The following is a 17,596-nucleotide window of genomic DNA, read 5'->3' as shown; positions in this document are numbered from 1 at the left end:
ATATATGTTTATTTGTTTCAATTTAGTACCCGTTCTATTTGTTTCAATTTTATCCAAATATTTTTTTACAAAATAGAGAAATATTGTGTCTCCTTTAAGCCTAGGGATGGCAAGGCGGGCTGGGAACACACGGCCTGTCCCGTAGATCTGTTAGCTCGCGGGCCTGCGGGCTGGCCCGCATGAATTGGGCAGCTTGATTTACAGAAAAAAAAACACACATCCTGGACATTTTAAAATAGATCTTGGACATCATAAAATCATAAAAAAATAGGTCCTGGACAATTACAATAAATAACATAACAAAACACTCTATAAAATCAAGTCTTGGAGTATCAAGTTCAATAAAAAACATCAAAACAACAACACAATAGTCCAAATTAAAAAAATAGTCCAAGAAAGATGGTGCAAATAAAAAAAACAATCCAAGAAAGATGGTGGTATTCTATTGTTCTTCAGCTCCCACGGTTATAACATTTGATGCAACAACAACAGAGGACCCTTCATTTAGCTCCACATTTTGGAAGTTGACAATTTCTTCTACGTCATATGTGCATACATATAAACAAAAACAGTAATTAATATGTATGAATGAAATCACAATAAAAGTAATATCAAGTAAGAATCAAATAATTACCCTCAACAAAACCATGCTTCCAACTAGAAATGCAAATATTGGATTCCACATTCTCGGGCAAAAGTCGACTCCTATATTTGTTAACGATCCGAGATCCAATGCTGAAAGAAGATTCAGATGCCACGGTTGTTATTGGAATGCTTAAAAGGTTTCTAGCCTTAATGGATAGTTCAGAAAACCTTAGACTATTATTTTTTCACAATTATAGCACATCCATATGCTCCAAAAATCGAAAACCTAGATTTGGTTCCTCCAAATATGTCTCTACTTGGTTCTTTCCAAATCTATCGCCTAATTCATTATTGCACTCTTTTAATTCCTATTACAACATTGAACAAATAAGTTTGTAAAATCCTAATTAAGAATTGTATAAAAAATAACTTGAAATGAAATGAAACCATAAACTTACATAAAATAGGCTTAGATGTGGAAGAGAAACGGATGAGGAAGAAGATTTTCCTTGTTTGCGCTTTAGAGGATTTGATGATGTTGTTGTTGGAAAACTTTTACTATATTCAGCAAAAAAGTTGTACAATTTTTCCTTGATTCTTGCCAACTTGGATTTAGAAGTGAATGGATCAATTTTTTCAAAGCAATAGGCCAATGTTTGGAGTTTCATTCTTGGGTCTAAAATTGCCCCAAAAGCAAGCACAATACTATATTCATCCCAATACTGTTGAAATTTTACCATCATCAACTCAGCCATATTCTTTATTACTTCATCCCCATCCTTAAGATTCTCCAGCAACAAACTTTAAATTCCAAACTTGTAAGAAATACAAGTTCGCAGTAGGATAACTTGTGGCAGAAATTAAGTTTGTCATGTCATAGAAAGGCAATAAAAACTTACAAATTTTTTCAACCCTGTCCCAATCTTCCTCTAATGGGCAATATTTGTAACATTAGTCAACCAATGACAAGCTTCCAAAAACACACCGATATTTTAATGCACCTTTGAGCATCAAGTATGTCGAGTTCCATCGTGTAGGGACATCAAGAGACAACCCATGTGAATATTCAATATCATCAAATTTGTCAATACATTGTTTAAATTTGATCATTCTAGTCTCTGAACCCCTAACATATTTGATGCTATTTCTAATTAGATCCAAAGAATTTCCTAGCACCTTTAAACCTTCTTGCACAATCAAATTTCCCCACATATCAAGCCATTATGTAGATTAAGTTGAGTTCTTAAGGAATTTTGAAGCACATCATTAGCAGAAGCACTATCCAAAGTGATAGAAAATACTTTTTTCTCTAATCCCCAATCTTGCAAAAGTTCATAAACTTTCTTAGACAACTCAAAACCTGTGTGGGGAGGGGGCATGTGACAAAAGTTTAGAAGCTTGCTATTTAATTTCCAAATCAAGTCCATAAAATGGGCAGTCAAAGCTATAAATCCCTCAGTATTAATTGATGTCCACAAATCAGAAGTCAAGCAAATCCTACTAGGAATAGAAACAAGCAGATTCTTAAGCACTGACTTTTCTTTGTCATACATTCTCCCAATATTTGCCTTAATAGTGTTTCTAGTAACCATAATTGCATAAGGACACAAGTAGCTAATCCAATTCCTAAGTTTAGGATACTCAACAAAACTATAAGGCAAATTGTGCCTAACAATTAGATCACACAACAATTGACGATGTACTGATTGATCTATTTTCTTTCCCTTCAATTTTCCTTGTATATTTAACATCATTTGACCAATATCTTCACTTTTTATTTTATCACATTTCATAACATGACGATTCAAATGTGAAGTTCCATATTTTCTTCCACCACACATAAATATCTTGTTGCAACTATTACACTTTGCTCTTTCTTTTTCATCCTTATCCACCTCAAGCTTAGTAAAATATCTCCAACAATCAGATGTGTTAGCTTTAATTTTCCTTTTATCATTCTCAACAGTTTCAGATTGTTTTTCAGTAACATCATCATCCTCAATTTCATTTTCGCAAAGGGGTATATGAACATCATTATCATCCATTCTTATAGTAGACCACAAATCACTACAACAAATACCAATTTTAGCAGTGGGTGGGCACCACAAATCACTACAGTAGAAATGATGCACAGAGCGGCAAAGAAAGCAGGTAACAAACAACAAATGACTACAATAGAAATGCCCTGCAATGGTGGTGACGCCAGGAAGCAGATCAAAACATCAAAACCAGTAGAAAACCAAAACAACAATCAACAAATCATTCAGCCACAAATTCAGAAAACGTCAAACCAATTCAGTGACAATTTTAGAAAACATAAAACCAATTCAAGATACAATTTCAAAGCAATTCAATTAACAAGTTGCTGCCATACCTCTCAATTTCGCAAAAGCCCGTTAGCCACAAATTTGAATCCCCAATTTGGAAGAAAAACCCTACTCCGGTAAAACCCCGCTCAATTTACTGTCAATCGGAAAGGATTTGATGCAATGGTGTTTGGAAATAGCGAGTTGCAGTCCAGATGTGAGGGAAAGAAACTATGTGTCTGCGAGGGAAAGAAACATTGCGTCTACGAGGGAAATCGCGAGTTGTAGTCCAGCACCGTCGTCACCGGTGCGCGTGCGATGGAGGCACCAACTCGTCACGGTGGTGCGATCGAGGCAGCAGAAAGAGAAGAAAATCGACAAACCACTACGTCTGCGAGCTGCGACGATGGAGCCAACAAGTGAGAAGAAATTTGAAGATCTGGTCTGGTGACGCGATCCTTGTTGTTCCGGTGGCACCAACTTGTCATGGCGGTGTGATGGAGGCAGTAGGGAGAGAAGAAAATCGATGAACCACTGCGTCTGCAAGTCTGCGACGATGGAGGCAGCAAGAGAGAAGCAATTCGACGATCTAGTGACGATGGAGGCGTCACTCTCTTGGCCCGTCTCGTGTTTTTTTTTGCGGGTCTGCGGACCGGCCCGACACGCCAGACCCATATTGCCATTCCTACTTAAGACCAAATTTATTATTTATATATATTTTATATTTATATTGGTTATTAAATATGACTTATAAAATTAAGTATTGAAATTTATATTAAAGTTAATAGTAAAAGCCATGAATAACAAATTTATCAAAACTTTGTTATTCATGAGTATAACAAATATAAATGTAACAAAACATAAATATGTTATTCATGACTTTTACCATTAACTTTAATATAAATTTCAATACTTAATTTTATAAGTCATTTTTAGTAAATATCAATATAACATTTATATAAATAATAAATTTTGTCTTAAAAGAGATACAATATTTCTCTATTTAAAAAATATATATATTTGAACAAAATTTAAACAAATAGAGTAAAACTAAATTGAAACAAATAAACATATATAGGTACTAAATTGAAACAAATAGACACATGTGGGGACTAAATTGAAAGCAAGACAAAGATAATGACACTTAGCAGCTACGTTGCCACATGTCACTAACAATGCCACGTGTCACATCAAGGATTTGACACGTGACATTTTTTTAAAATTCAAAAAAATTCAAAAAACCAGAGGACGTGGCAAGGTACTTAACGGTGTTTACGAAAACTTAACGGAGGGTACTACATTTATGCACATTACGAATTTGGGTACTAAATTGAGACAAACTTAAGAGGGTATCATTTTGAAATTTTGGAACCAAACTGAATATGTTCCGAGTAATTAAACCTAAAATTAATCTAACATTTACTTATGCATTATTTTTTAGTCTAAATCTTATATAAAAATAAAAAACTAGCAAACAAATTACAAATTCAAAATTTCTGAAAAATCAAATTCCAATTTATTAATTGCGTACACCATTTTAACTGTAATAATTCAAACTATTCGACCATTATCGTTTAATATCCCCTAGAATGAGAAAACCCATCCGAACTACTCCATACCCGCTTAATACAAGACAAAAGAAAAATCAAACCTAATCATTGTCAAAACGAATATTTTCAGTAAAAGTTGGATTAGGGTGAGGCACGAGTTTGGACTTTATTACAAGAAAAATTTAGCCTCCTGCTCTTATCTTCTAGGATTTTTAATACCTAACTTAATATAATAATATTTATTTTATTTTTTAATTTAAAAATTTAATAGATATTAGTCGTAAAGTAGGAATAATTTGTTTAGGGATATTTTCCATCTTCTTGCATGTAGTCTTTATTGTCAAGTCTCTCCCTTCCATGTCTTTGGTTCACAATTGGTCGATCTTCATTCAATCTTTATCACTGAACAATGTTCCATCCAGCTAAATTTTTTCAAGTAAATCTATTCATTCTTGTTTGAATATTTTCTTTATCACGGTGCCAGAAACAAAACCATTGGACTTGAATGAAACCCATAATTTCCTAGTGATGTCATATTGGTAGTGTTGCAAACTGCAAGAGTCCATATTAGTTAAGATTTAACTTGTCTGAATTGTTTAAAAGTCAACTTGTTTGAAGGATTTTAAAGTGGCTAGCTATAAAGAGATGGGAGTTCGCGCGCATGAACTTTTTTAGCCTGAATTTTATAAATTTAATGTAACTTTCGAAAAACATTCCTACAAAATATACGAGATTTTAGTAGTGAATCATGAGGCACAGAAAATAGAGAAATCTAAAAACTAGACTAGGGGTTCAGAAAAAAAAAATGAAAATAGATTTAAATGGATAGAAGTATATACTATACATGAAAAAAGTCCAAAGTAATTTCATATGAATTTGGATTTCAAGATCAATTTATTTTATTCGACTGAAAAGTATGTAAGCTAAAAGAAACTTAATAATAAAAGATGGGTAAGATACTTATTTATCTTTTACACAAAAGTAATCAAACACTACAAGAATGTTGGCAAATTGCGTCGGCTAAAATGGGATGCCCCAAATTGAAAGTCCACTCAAATAGTTAATTTGCGTCGGTCCAGAGATGGAACATGCACCACGCCAAAAATATCGATGCAATGCCTTCTTGCGTCGGTTGAACGGGAACGAAGTGTAGCTTCTTAGTTATTGTCGGCTTAGCCGACGCTAAAGAAAAAAACACAATGAAGAATTTAAACTGCGTGTAATAAAAAAAATAAAATTCTTTTACACAAACAAGGAAGAATTGTGCAAATATATAACGCATCCAGTAGTGTCATTTAATTCTAAATTATACAACTTAATCAAAGGAAAAAACAGATTCATGCCACAAACCACAAATAGGAGAACAACAAACACAAAACACTTGATGTCATAAGCAAAAATTGACGTTTCACATACTAAGCAGAAATACACACCAATTATAACACTAAATCGAAATAAAACTACTCCCGTTCAAAAGCCAAGAATCATCAAAGATAAAATCAATTTCAACAATAAAGACACATATAGAATCAAACCCTAAATTTAAAAATCCCAAATCACAAGAGAACATATAACAAGAGAAGAGGAATAATCAAACCCTAAGAATCTCAAAATCCCAAATTAGTGCTTGAGAATCATCCCCAACGGTGCATATATATGGCAGGAGGTATGTAGGGCATACACAACAACATTGACGTTGATGCCGCAGTAACTCCACCATACAAAGCATTAGGATGCAGATATCCAGGAAGACGAAGGCGTCGAAGAAGAAAATGAGCCCTCTCCCTCTCCCGCTCTTGTCGTTAATATTGCGATCTCAAACAGCTGAGCTACTCCACTATCGACGCCCACCACCGCCACCACCATTGTTATCAGTGACTCCTCGAATCCAAAGCAGTAGCACACAAAGCTAATTGAGGAGAAGAAGCCGCCACCTAAGGCTCAATCAGCAGGGCATTGCTTGGAACTTGTTTATGGCTCGACAAATTGAAAAAAAAAAGTTGAGTTGTGACTGGATCTAGGTTTGATTGAAGAAGAGGGTTGAGAAAATGGGAAGGAGAGGGTTTGAACGGAAAAGGGTAAAGTGAGAAGGGTTGCTGAGAGAAGGGGAAAAGTTAAAACAATCTCCTTTAAAAATTTTGTTTTGATATTGATTTTTTTTTTCTTTAGCGTAAGATATAATAATATTTTAATGTTTTTTGCATTTTTCTATATTTAAGTTGCGTACTATAAAATTTTTATCTTCTCTCTCTGATAGATTTTTATAACTTTCATTATTTTTTTATGAAAAATATTTACCTTTGCATCGGCTAAACCGACGATAGTATTTAAATAATTTTTTTCGTAAGTGTAACGTTGTTTTAACCCACTCAAATAACGTCCGACGATAAACCCACACAGTATTTTCGACTCTAATCAAGCGTATTCTTGTAGTGAAAGATGGGTAAGAAACTTATTTATCTTTTACACAAAAGTAAGACAACATTCTTAGTAAGTGCGATAGGACTATTTATGTATAATAGAAAAAGAAATCCAAATAACTTCTTGTTATTAGTGAGTATACAAGAATGTTGGCAAATATGTCGACCAAAATGGGATGCTACAAGGTTAAGCGCAGGCAAATAAGTAGATTGCTTCGGTTTAGAGAGGGGACGTAAACCACGCCAAAATCAAAAATGCAAAGCTTCTTTTTGCGTCGACCAAATGAGAACGAAAGGTAGCTACTTGATTCTCGTTGGCTACTGACAAAAAAAAATTATAATTATCAGTTTAGTATGCATCGGCTTAGCCTAAGCATAATAGAAATATAATAAAAGATTTAAAATTATTTTACCCAAACTGGAAAGATTTATTCAATATATAACTCATCCAGAACTATACAAATCGGTCAAACAAACAACAAAATCCATCCAAGCCATAAATAATCCAAACAAATACATAACACAACCCCTATGTTATATACGCGAAATACACCAAGTGTTACAACTCTCAAGCTGAAATAAAACTACTTGTGTTCAATAGCTAGCAATCATCAAGAATAAAATTGATTTCAACCAAACAAAAACAAAGATAAAATGAAACCCTAAATCTAAGAATTCAAAATCACCAAATCAGAAGAGAATGAGAATATGAGAATACTAAAAGAGAAAAGGAATAATCAAACCCTAAGAATATGGGAATCCCAAATCAATGCCTGAAAATTATCCCAAGTGGGGCATTTATGGCAGGAAGTATGCAGGGGACACACAATGGGGTTGATTCTGGCTTGGTGTCGCTACACCACTACCACCATAGAGAGTGTGAGGAAGCCGATATCCAAGAGGACGAAGAGTTTGAAGAAGAACATGACGCTCCATTATCGACGCCCACCGTGACAACCATCGTCGTATCTGTTGGATAATCTTTAATTTTGTTAGATAATATTTAGATTATGTTTTAGATTATGTAGTTGTTTTTATTTAGGGTATTTTATATTTGGTGAATTAGATTTAAGTTAGTTGGAGTATCTAAGATTTAGTTTGATAATATGGGATATTAGATAATATTATATTAGATTAAGATTTAGTTTGATTTATTAATATTTGGTTTGTAATTGGCTATATAATAGCCCATTCTCCATCAATGAAAAATACCATAGTGAGTTACATTGCATATTCTTTTAGCGTGTGTGAGTTTTTTCCAACAAAGTGGTATAAGAGCTTTATGCTCTGAGTACCGAGGGAAGAGAGAGAGGGAGTGAAAAAAGTGTGCGCTTGAGTGCTTTGAAAAATAAAAGAGGAGAGATGGTAAAAGTTGTGAATGGTATGACGGTGCCACAATTAACGAAGAAAACCAATTATGATAATTAGTGTCTACAGATGAAGACCCTTCTGGGATCCCAAGACATTTGGGATATAGTGGAGAGCGGATACGAATAACACGCAAATCAAACGGCGGCCCAAATTACAGCGTTGAAGAAGATGTGAGTGAAAGACAAGTCAGCTTGGTATTTCTTGTACAATGTGTTGGATGAGTCAGGCTTCGAGAAGATTGCAAACGTTGCATCTTCAAAGGAAGCATGGGATATTCTGGAGGTTGCACACAAAGGGAACGACTGGGTTAGCCAAGTCCGACTTTAAGCTCTACGAGGAGAGTTTGAAGGGCTGAAGATGGAAGATAAAGAGTAGATAACCAAGTACATAACTCGGGTAGAGAAGGTGGCCAACCAACTCGGCAAGAATGGAGAGCCAATGCCAGCAAGCTGGGTTATGGAGAAAATCTTGAGATCACTAATAGATGGTTTCGAGAGCATCGTATGCGCCATTGAGGAGTCGAAGGACCTGTCAGTTCTCTCAATGGAAGAACTTGTCGAGTCACTAGAGGCCCATGAACAAAGGAGAGGGAAGAAGCACGAACTGCGTGATCAAGCACTAAAGGCACAACTTGATTTGGATGAAACTCGGAATACTTAGAGCCGAGGTCCTGGAGGTAGAGGATGAGGTGGTAGACGAGGTGACAGAGGACGAGATAGCCGAGGTCGACGTGGACGTGACCGAGATGATGTTGAAGAGAGCACAGATCAGACCAGGCAGCAGAATTGGCATGGTCGTGGTCAAGAAAGGGGCCAAGGAGATTGGTCCAAGTTAGAAGTGAAATGCTTCAGGTGTGGCAAGTATGGCCATTATGCAAGAGAATGTTGATCGGCAAGTTGCTACAACTGTGGCAAGGTCGGTCATATAGCAAAATATTGTCAGTCGGAAAAAAAGGAGAAAAATCTTCTCACAGAGGAAGATGACGATGAAGAGATAGGGATTTTAATGATGATGCAAAACTCAGATGCCGAACTCAAGAGCGGTGAATTGGAAGCTGAGTGGCATTCAGGCCGTGTGAAGGAAAGGAGATCAGATGAGGAGCTTAGTCCAGGTTGTTTAAACTTGATTTGGTTTCTGGACACTAGAGCGAGCAATCACATGTGTTGAGATAAGAGTTTCTTCAACGAACTCACCAAGGTGGAGGCCAGATTAGTGTCATGTGGAGATGATTCCAAGATGGTAATAAGAGGGCGTGGAACAATTCGGCACATGTAGAAGGATGGACAGGTTGGAGAAATCAGGGACTACTATATTCCCGAGCTGAAGAGTAATATTTTGAGCATAGGTTAGATAGTGGAGAAAGGAAACTCAATTATGATAAAGAACCAGGTACTATACTTGAAGGACAAACACAGTTGGCTAGCAGCCCATGTAGAAAAAAAGAAAATTCGGGTGTACAAATTGGAGTTGAACATCTTGTAGAAAAGGTGTTTGAAACGTGTGGACATTGAAGGCGATGCGGGATTTGTTCGGAACGGTGTGGTGAAGAAAGAGTCTGGTAAGCAAATTAAAGCAATGCGATATGAAAATGAAAGAGAATAGATGAGCACAAACAAGTGGAGAAGTTAGCAATAAGGTTGAGTGTCATAAATCAGTCTACTAGCATGGAGAGGTCGTCAAGACCTGCAAATAGCTCGAAAAGCTTGGCAAAGATTGTGGAGATCTTAGATAAGTTGAAAAGGGACTTGGGGAGCTTAGTGGAGCATGTGGAGAACTCGATGGAGCATGTGGAGAGCTTGGTGGAGCATGATGCCAACTTAGTTAGCTTGATAGGAAGTTTGAATAGCTTGGTGGAGCAAGTGGAGTGCCTAGATCGTTTGGGGGAGCAAGTGATCACCTTGAAAAGCTTAGCAAGGAGCCTAAGTAGCTTGGTAGAGCGTCTAGTTAGCTCGGATAGCTTGGCGTGGATTGTGGATAGCTCAGATCTTGAACAAGAAGAGCAGTTGCATGCCGAGAAGGATATGAGAGTTGTACTAGAGGTGCAAGATGAGAAGTAGCGACTTGGAATGGATGATAAGTTTGGTGTGAAGAAGGCATGGAAATTTTCCGAACAAAGTGTAAATCAATCAAGGTTAAGATGAAGCTGGTCAAAGAGAAGATCAAGTTGGACAAAGAGAAGATCACGTCGGTTAAAGAGAAAAACAAGTCAGCTATGGAAATAAAAGATTGTTCGGGATGAGAGAAGAAAAAATTTAAGATTATGGAGGAGTTTTGTTGGATAATCTTTAATTTTGTTAGATAATATTTAGATTATGTTTTAGATTATGGAGTTGTTTTTATTTAGCAAAGTGATAGGGTATTTTATATTTGGTGAATTAGATTTAAGTTAGTTGTTATTTTAGTTAGTTGGAGTATCTAAGATTTAGTTTGATAATATGGGATATTAGATAAGATTATATTAGATTAAGATTTAGTTTGATTTGTTAATATTTGGTTTGTAATTGGCTATATAATAGCCCATTCTCCATCAATGAAAAATACCACAGTGAGTTACATTGCATATTCTTTTAGCGTGTGTGAGTTTTTTCCAACAGTATATGTTACTCCTCCAATCCGAAGCAGCAGCACGCAAAATCAATCGAGGAGAAGAGGAGGGTTGCGACTAGGGCTCAATTGAAGAAAAAGAAGGTTGAGAAAATTGGAGGTTTCAAATGTTGAAGGGAAAGTTTAAAAGTGTGGATTCGTGGCACTGAGAAATGGGGGAAATGAAAAATTATTTAGGGAAAGTGATTCACTTCTTAGTTTTAATATCTATAATCTATAAGTATATATAAAGAGGATTCCCTCTTTTATGTCCACATTTCATAATTCCAATTTTATCCTCTATAATATAATTCAAATTTTACTTTTTACAATGTAATTATTTGTTAAACCTTTAAAAATTAACTATTACTTTTACAAGTTTTTATAAAACTATTTACTTGACTTGTTCTTCTTTTTTTCTCATTCATCAATAGTTATTTTCTCATATTTTCTCTATACATATCACTTTATTTTTTATAAATATAATTTTATTTTGATTATTACCTTAATAACATTATAATATCATCAACTACTAATATAATATCATACATATTAAAAAAATGCGTACACACAGCGGGATAGCGCTTGTGCTTAAGCTAGTAATATATAAAGAGGATTTCCTCTTTTGTATCCACATTTTATAATACCAGTTTTACCTTTAATTATTTTATAAATAATTTATTTTTAACTGTTATTCTAAAAACCTTTTTTGTTTTAAATCATTCTTTTAAAAAAATTGTACATATCTTTTTTTTTTAATTTTACATTTAAAAACTATTTTAAAAATTAATTATATATTTGTTATTGATCTTAACTTAAATTTCTTGAAAATTAAAAAATGCGACACACAAGCGCGACAACGCCTTTGTGTTCTTCTCTATGTTCAAACCTTTAATGAAACCCCTAATTGGATGATGTTTTGTTGAATGTTGTTGATGTTGTTAAAAGTGGTATTATTTAAAGCCCTGCTCGTTTTGGACCCCTTGTTTTGAATAACTTGTTGAACCCATAGTGGGTTAGTCGCTGTACGGTTTGAAATCAGTAAATGTAATATATATATATGTTTGTGTGATTCCAAGTGAGGGATTTATTGTTGTGTTATTTGTGTTAGTATGTGATTTTTTTGGTGATTGGTTTGGACAATTTTTTTCGTTCATGGTGTAACATCCCGATCGAATATTGCGAATTTTAAATAAATAAAATAAAATAGATAAGGTAAAGGGATTAATTAAAACTACCTTTTCCTAAAAATGGGGGAAAATTAAAACCTTTATTAAATCTCCATAAATTCCAAAATCCACAAATTATAAATATCAACTACAAGTTCCAACTCTGATGGAAATAAAATGTTTACAAAATCCTTAAAATCAATAAAGTGATAAAACTCTATAGAAAATTGCCAAGATAGCCCACGCTCTGGCTGTATGCCTCAATAGGTCCACCTGTAACATCGTATGCTCTTGTGTAACGAATTACACGATCATCACCAATCACAAACAGACAGGGTGAGCTAGATATACATATATATAAATATCAGTCAATATATGCAAGCATAAGTCAAAGGAACTTTATCTTTTGATTTCATACCACATGGCCACTACTATGTTATCCATGTTGCATTATTGATTCGCATCAAACCAACAAGTTATCACAAATACTCTATTATGTAGTTGGTTTTTGGTCAATGACTTGTAGTGAGATTTACTTGCTAAACGAAAGGTTTTTGGACCTATAGTTCGCACACCTGAAGGTATGAAACGCATCGGGTACATATGAATTTTTGCGCAAAAATCAAATTAAGAATGATGAAATTGTTAGATACAAAGCACAATTGGTTGCTCAAGGTTTTTCACAAAATCTTATATTGATTTGTGAAAAGATATATTCACTAATATTGGATGCAACAACATTTCAATATTTGATTATCTTAGTTGCACAACAATGTTTGCATTTACATCTAATGGATGATGTTACAACCTATTTGTACGGTTCTCTTGAGAATCATATTTATATGAAAATCTCCGAAGGATTTTATTTACCTATCAAGGCAAATTCTAAAGAGGGTTATTCAATAAAATTGAACAAGCCCTTTTATTGATTAAAGCAATTAGGACGTGTATGGCATAACTGTCTTATTGGGTACTTATTAAAAGAAGCATATAGAAATGATTCTATTTGTTCTTGTATTTATATGAAAAGATCCAAAAATGAATTTGCCATAATTATTGTTTATGTAAATGACATAAACATCGTTGGAACTCCTAATGAATTCATAAAGGCAATTGATTGCTTAAAGAAAGAATTTGATATAAGGATCTTGAAAAGGAAAAATTTTTGTTTGAGATTACATATTGAGTATTTAAACAAAGGTGTTTTTTATAGATCAAGAGACTTATATAATTAAGATGCGTAAAATGTTCTAAATGGACGAGTCACATCCATTATGCGCTCTAATAGTTGTGAGGTCGTTTGATGTTGATAAAGGCTCTTCTTAGACCTCAAGAAAATGATGAAGATCTTCTTGGTCTAGAAGTACCATATCTTAGTGTAATAAGAGCACTAATGTATCTTACTAATTATATTTGACGTGATATTGCATTTGCTGTAAATTTGTTAAGTAAGATATAACCTACAAGAAGACAATGGATTGGAGTAAAAAATATATACTTTGTTACCTTAAGGGGTACTACGAATATGGAATTATTTTATCCAAATGATTCAAATTTGGATCTAATGGATTATGCATATGCATGTTATTTATTATATTCTTACAATATCACAAATGGTTGATCATAAACAAAATATTTATTCACATGTGGTAGCAAAATTATTTCATGACGATATGTGAAAGAGACCATAACAACAACATCGTCAAAATCATGCATAATTTTTAGCATTACATGAGTTAAGTCATGAATATGTTTAGTTAAGGTCTATAATTCAACACGTGTGACAAATTTGTGGTCTATCCTTGAGAAGAATGGAATCAACAACCATATATGAAGACAATAGTGCATTGTTCAATATGTAGAGATCCAAAAGATTCGTTCATGCGAAAATCTAGCGGATTTATTTACAAAGTCTTTGCTAAGGAGAACTTTTAAGCAATTGGTTTACAAAATTGGACTTTGTCATCTTAATGATGTAAGTTTACACGAGGGGGAGAAAGATGTAAAGAACAATATTATATAGAATGGTGTACTCTTTTTCCTTCACTAAGTTTTTATCCCAAAGGGTTTTTCCTAGTAAGGTTTTAATGAGGCACATTCTCTTATCAATGGACACCAAGGGGGAGTGTTAGGAATTAATAGTCATCCATTGATTTGATACAGTTACTCGTATGGTTGATATGGTTGATACTTATATGATTTACTTTTATGTAAAATATTTTTAATAATTATTTGATTTGTATCCTTTATGGGTTACCATGTTGTATCTATAAATAGGACCCTTCCTAAGTAATAAGACATACAGAAAAGTTGCTACCCATTCTTTCATCTCTATTCTTCCTTTACTTATTCTCGTTATTATTAGCTTTATTTTATAACAAATTGATAAAATATTTATTATTTAATGTGAATCGATTATCTGATTTAGTGTGATTTGAGATATATTGCACTACAAGAATGTTGGTATTTAGCTTCCAAAAATAGCGCTGGTTGTCATGGGGACGCATAGGGCGTTGGCTTAACCAACGCACAACGGACTCTACAAAATTCATTTGAATTTATTAAAAGGAAATTAGTCTTATAAATTCTTTTGACCTTTTCGTCGGCTTGGCCGGCGCATCACTCGAAATTAAAAATGTCGGATAGCCGACGCATACTACACTTAATTAAAAGAAAAAAAGTTATTAGGTTAAGTTATCAGGTGGCTTTTACTTCAGCCAATTTCCCCTTTCCCAATTTCACTTTTGCCTCCTTTGTTTCTGCCAGAGGGTTCTTTTTTGCCTTCTCAACGAGTGCCAAAGCGAGCCTTCCTTAAGTGCCGGAGTGAGCCTCTTTTTTGTGTTTATGCGAAGTTAGGGTTTTAGTTTTCCCCCTTTTTGCCACGAGTTGGAGTTCGTTTTCTCCAATTCTGCCACATTTCCTTGAGCAAGTGAGCTTCAATGGTGACGACGAAGTTAGCAAGTGAGCAAGAAATTTGTTTCCCCTTTCTCTACGTCGAGCTTGAATGGCACAAGTTATCTCCTTTTCCTTCCTCTACGCTTGCAAACAATGCTTGTAAAGCAGCACTCTAAGTGAACAACGTTGTGATTCTGCGTTGATTCTATGCGATAGGAAAGGTGATTTTGAGGCTCAATTAGGAGGCGATTGAAAGGATGGTGAGATGAAGGGTTCATGATTTCGTTTGCAATGGTAGGAGGGTTTGTGAAGAGGTAAGTGATTGAAGCCCTTGCATTGTTGATTCATGAATAGTTGCTTTGGACCAAGGATGAAACTATTGAGGTTGTAATGTTTTTCATCACTAAGAAATATCTCTATTAAAGGCTAAATATCATATGTGTTGTTATTAGTTGCCTAATCCATCTTCTTGTAACTTCCCATATCAACAACAAAAGCCTTTCCATGACCAAATCTGAAACTCTTTTTGTTTTCATGTAAGCAGAAATATCTATAGGCTCAATCTCAAACATAAAATATTTAACTGATTCAAGGTATATTTATCAATTTATTTTCCATAAATGCTTTTTTTCTCTGTTATGGTTTGTGACCCCTTTGATAAGAGATAATGATGAGTGCACACTCCATATACACATTGAATTCACTGTCAACATTAATTGAATTGACTTGAGTGCAATTATCCTTTTTCTTTTCCCATTGGTTTATTTCTTCTTTCTTATCCATGTCTCTTTTTATATCCTTTTCCCTACATTCATAAGTTTTAAAATTGTTCCCTATCTTTTTCATAAAGAAATTCAATCAATTAGAAATAGCTAGAGTATAAAGCACTTTTAACTAATCATAATAAAATTCAATTCATCTCATGAGTCATATAGTGTGTGTTTAGGGGCTGGGGGAGACTGTTGACAAAAAGAAGAAGATAAACATCTTCCTCGAATAAGGAGTTTTGATGATGATGATGACTTATGAAGAAGTATGGAAGACTTGATGATGATGCATGGAAAAATGTTGAAGACTTAAAAGAATGCTTTGATTCAAGAGATACATTGAAGACTTAGGGGTTTAGTTATTTAGGTCTTGTAATATGTGTATGTTATTTGAAATAGTTAAATTAGTATGTCAAGAGTCAAAAGGCAAAACCCAAGGAGTAGAGCACTAAGAGAATTTTATTTATTTGCAAAACTCACTGGAATAATCGATTATTCTTAGTGATAATCGATTATCTCAATTAAAACTGATTTTTGAGAAAAGCCTCTGGAGTAATCGATTATCACTGTTGATAATAGATTATCCTGACTGATAATAGATTATCACAAAACGAAAAATATTTTCATAAAAGTTTCTGTGATAATCGATTATCACTTATGATAATTGATTATCTATGGCAGTTGCGACTTAACTTTTCATATTCTTAACCTAATTTCTAAATAGGCTTCTATAAATAGAGTGATAGGCTTTCATTATCAAAATACAGAAGTTAGAGAAGTCTGAGTACTTGAGAACTCTCTGTGGGAAGGCTTTGAAAAACCTAGTGTGGGTAGAGCGATAACTTTCATCAAGTGGGATCTTGAGTGATTGAGTGCTGCTGCTGTTGCTAGGAGAAGCCGATCATCCTTTGTGGGATTCAAAGGAGGTGTTCATTCCTTGTGTGATTCAAGGAAGGTGTTTTCATCCCTTGTGGATTTCAAGGGAGGTGTCTTCATCTCTTGTGTGATTCAAGAGAGGTGTTTTCTAAACCCTAATCTTTCTTATCATTGATTGTAAGTTTGGTTTATTTTAGTGATTTAGTTAATCTCGTTTTTGAAAGATTAACAACTGGACGTAGGGTCTTTTGATCCGAACCAGTATAAATACTTTTGTGCAATTTTCTCTTCTCTACTCTCTTTATTTTATTGTGTTTATTAGAAAATAAAGGAAAGAATTTTAATTGATCTTTGACATTAAAAGAGAAAATATTAAAAGCACAATTTTTATTAAGAACCCAATTCACCCTCCTCTTGGTTTTTGTCCAAACGCTAAAACATTCCGCTGTGCGATACCAACAGAGACTTGTGTCCGATTCCATTAAATTATTGTTTGTCCTTGATACTAAATCTACTCTGAAATTAATTATAAGATGTTTAAAACTGAAATTTATAATTTAGGGATAGAAAATAATTATAATTAGGACTAATTAGTTATTTTAGTCCCTTTGAGTAACTTAATTATTAAGTCATTAAACTTGTTTATAAATTTAGTGATTAAATGATAGGTAATTTAAGTAATATATTTTAGGGAAATAAGAAATTGTAATATAGATAGATCGTAGAAGTAAAAACAATGAAATGGATGAGTAATTAGTAATTTATTATTTAGTTTTTTCTTTGGGTTGATTATGTTATTGATTAGTTTTTGCTTTTGACCAAGTGTGATATGTGAATGCTTGGCATTACTTTGATAGAGTGTGATGTGCATTGTAAAAAAAAAGGAAAATGTTGACCGTAATGTGGCTGTAATGACATTGGCGTTAGACTTTTCTTATTTTGATCTTAGATTTATAGGCTTTGTATAACTTGTAATTTGACCTCATTTAAGTCACAATATTTTTAACTTTGTTTGCTAATTATTGGATGTGTTTGGATGCAGTCTTTAAGATGCTTGAAACGATACTAGATACA

The 17,596-nt window shown here is 34.0% G+C and overlaps 1 long non-coding RNA gene and 1 pseudogene across 1 annotated transcript; one reads left to right on the top strand and one right to left on the bottom strand.

Annotated features, from left to right (window-relative positions):
- Positions 1 to 288: 288 nt before the first annotated feature.
- LOC114169621 (uncharacterized) lies at positions 289 to 3,583 on the bottom strand. The gene is made up of 2 exons (XR_003600972.2): positions 2,960 to 3,583; positions 289 to 735 (listed from the first exon to the last, which is right to left on the bottom strand). It is a non-coding gene; the product is annotated as an uncharacterized LOC114169621 (long non-coding RNA).
- A 4,640-nt stretch (positions 3,584 to 8,223) lies between these two features.
- On the top strand, positions 8,224 to 9,834 carry LOC146881653 (uncharacterized; annotated as a pseudogene).
- The last annotated feature ends 7,762 nt before the right edge of the window (positions 9,835 to 17,596 follow it).

The sequence above is a fragment of the Vigna unguiculata genome, chromosome 11 (assembly GCF_037176805.1).
Source record: "Vigna unguiculata cultivar grain cowpea cultivar isolate G323 ecotype 2 chromosome 11, ASM3717680v1, whole genome shotgun sequence".
Taxonomy (NCBI): domain Eukaryota; kingdom Viridiplantae; phylum Streptophyta; class Magnoliopsida; order Fabales; family Fabaceae; genus Vigna; species Vigna unguiculata.
This window is presented reverse-complemented; position numbering and strand designations above follow the sequence as displayed.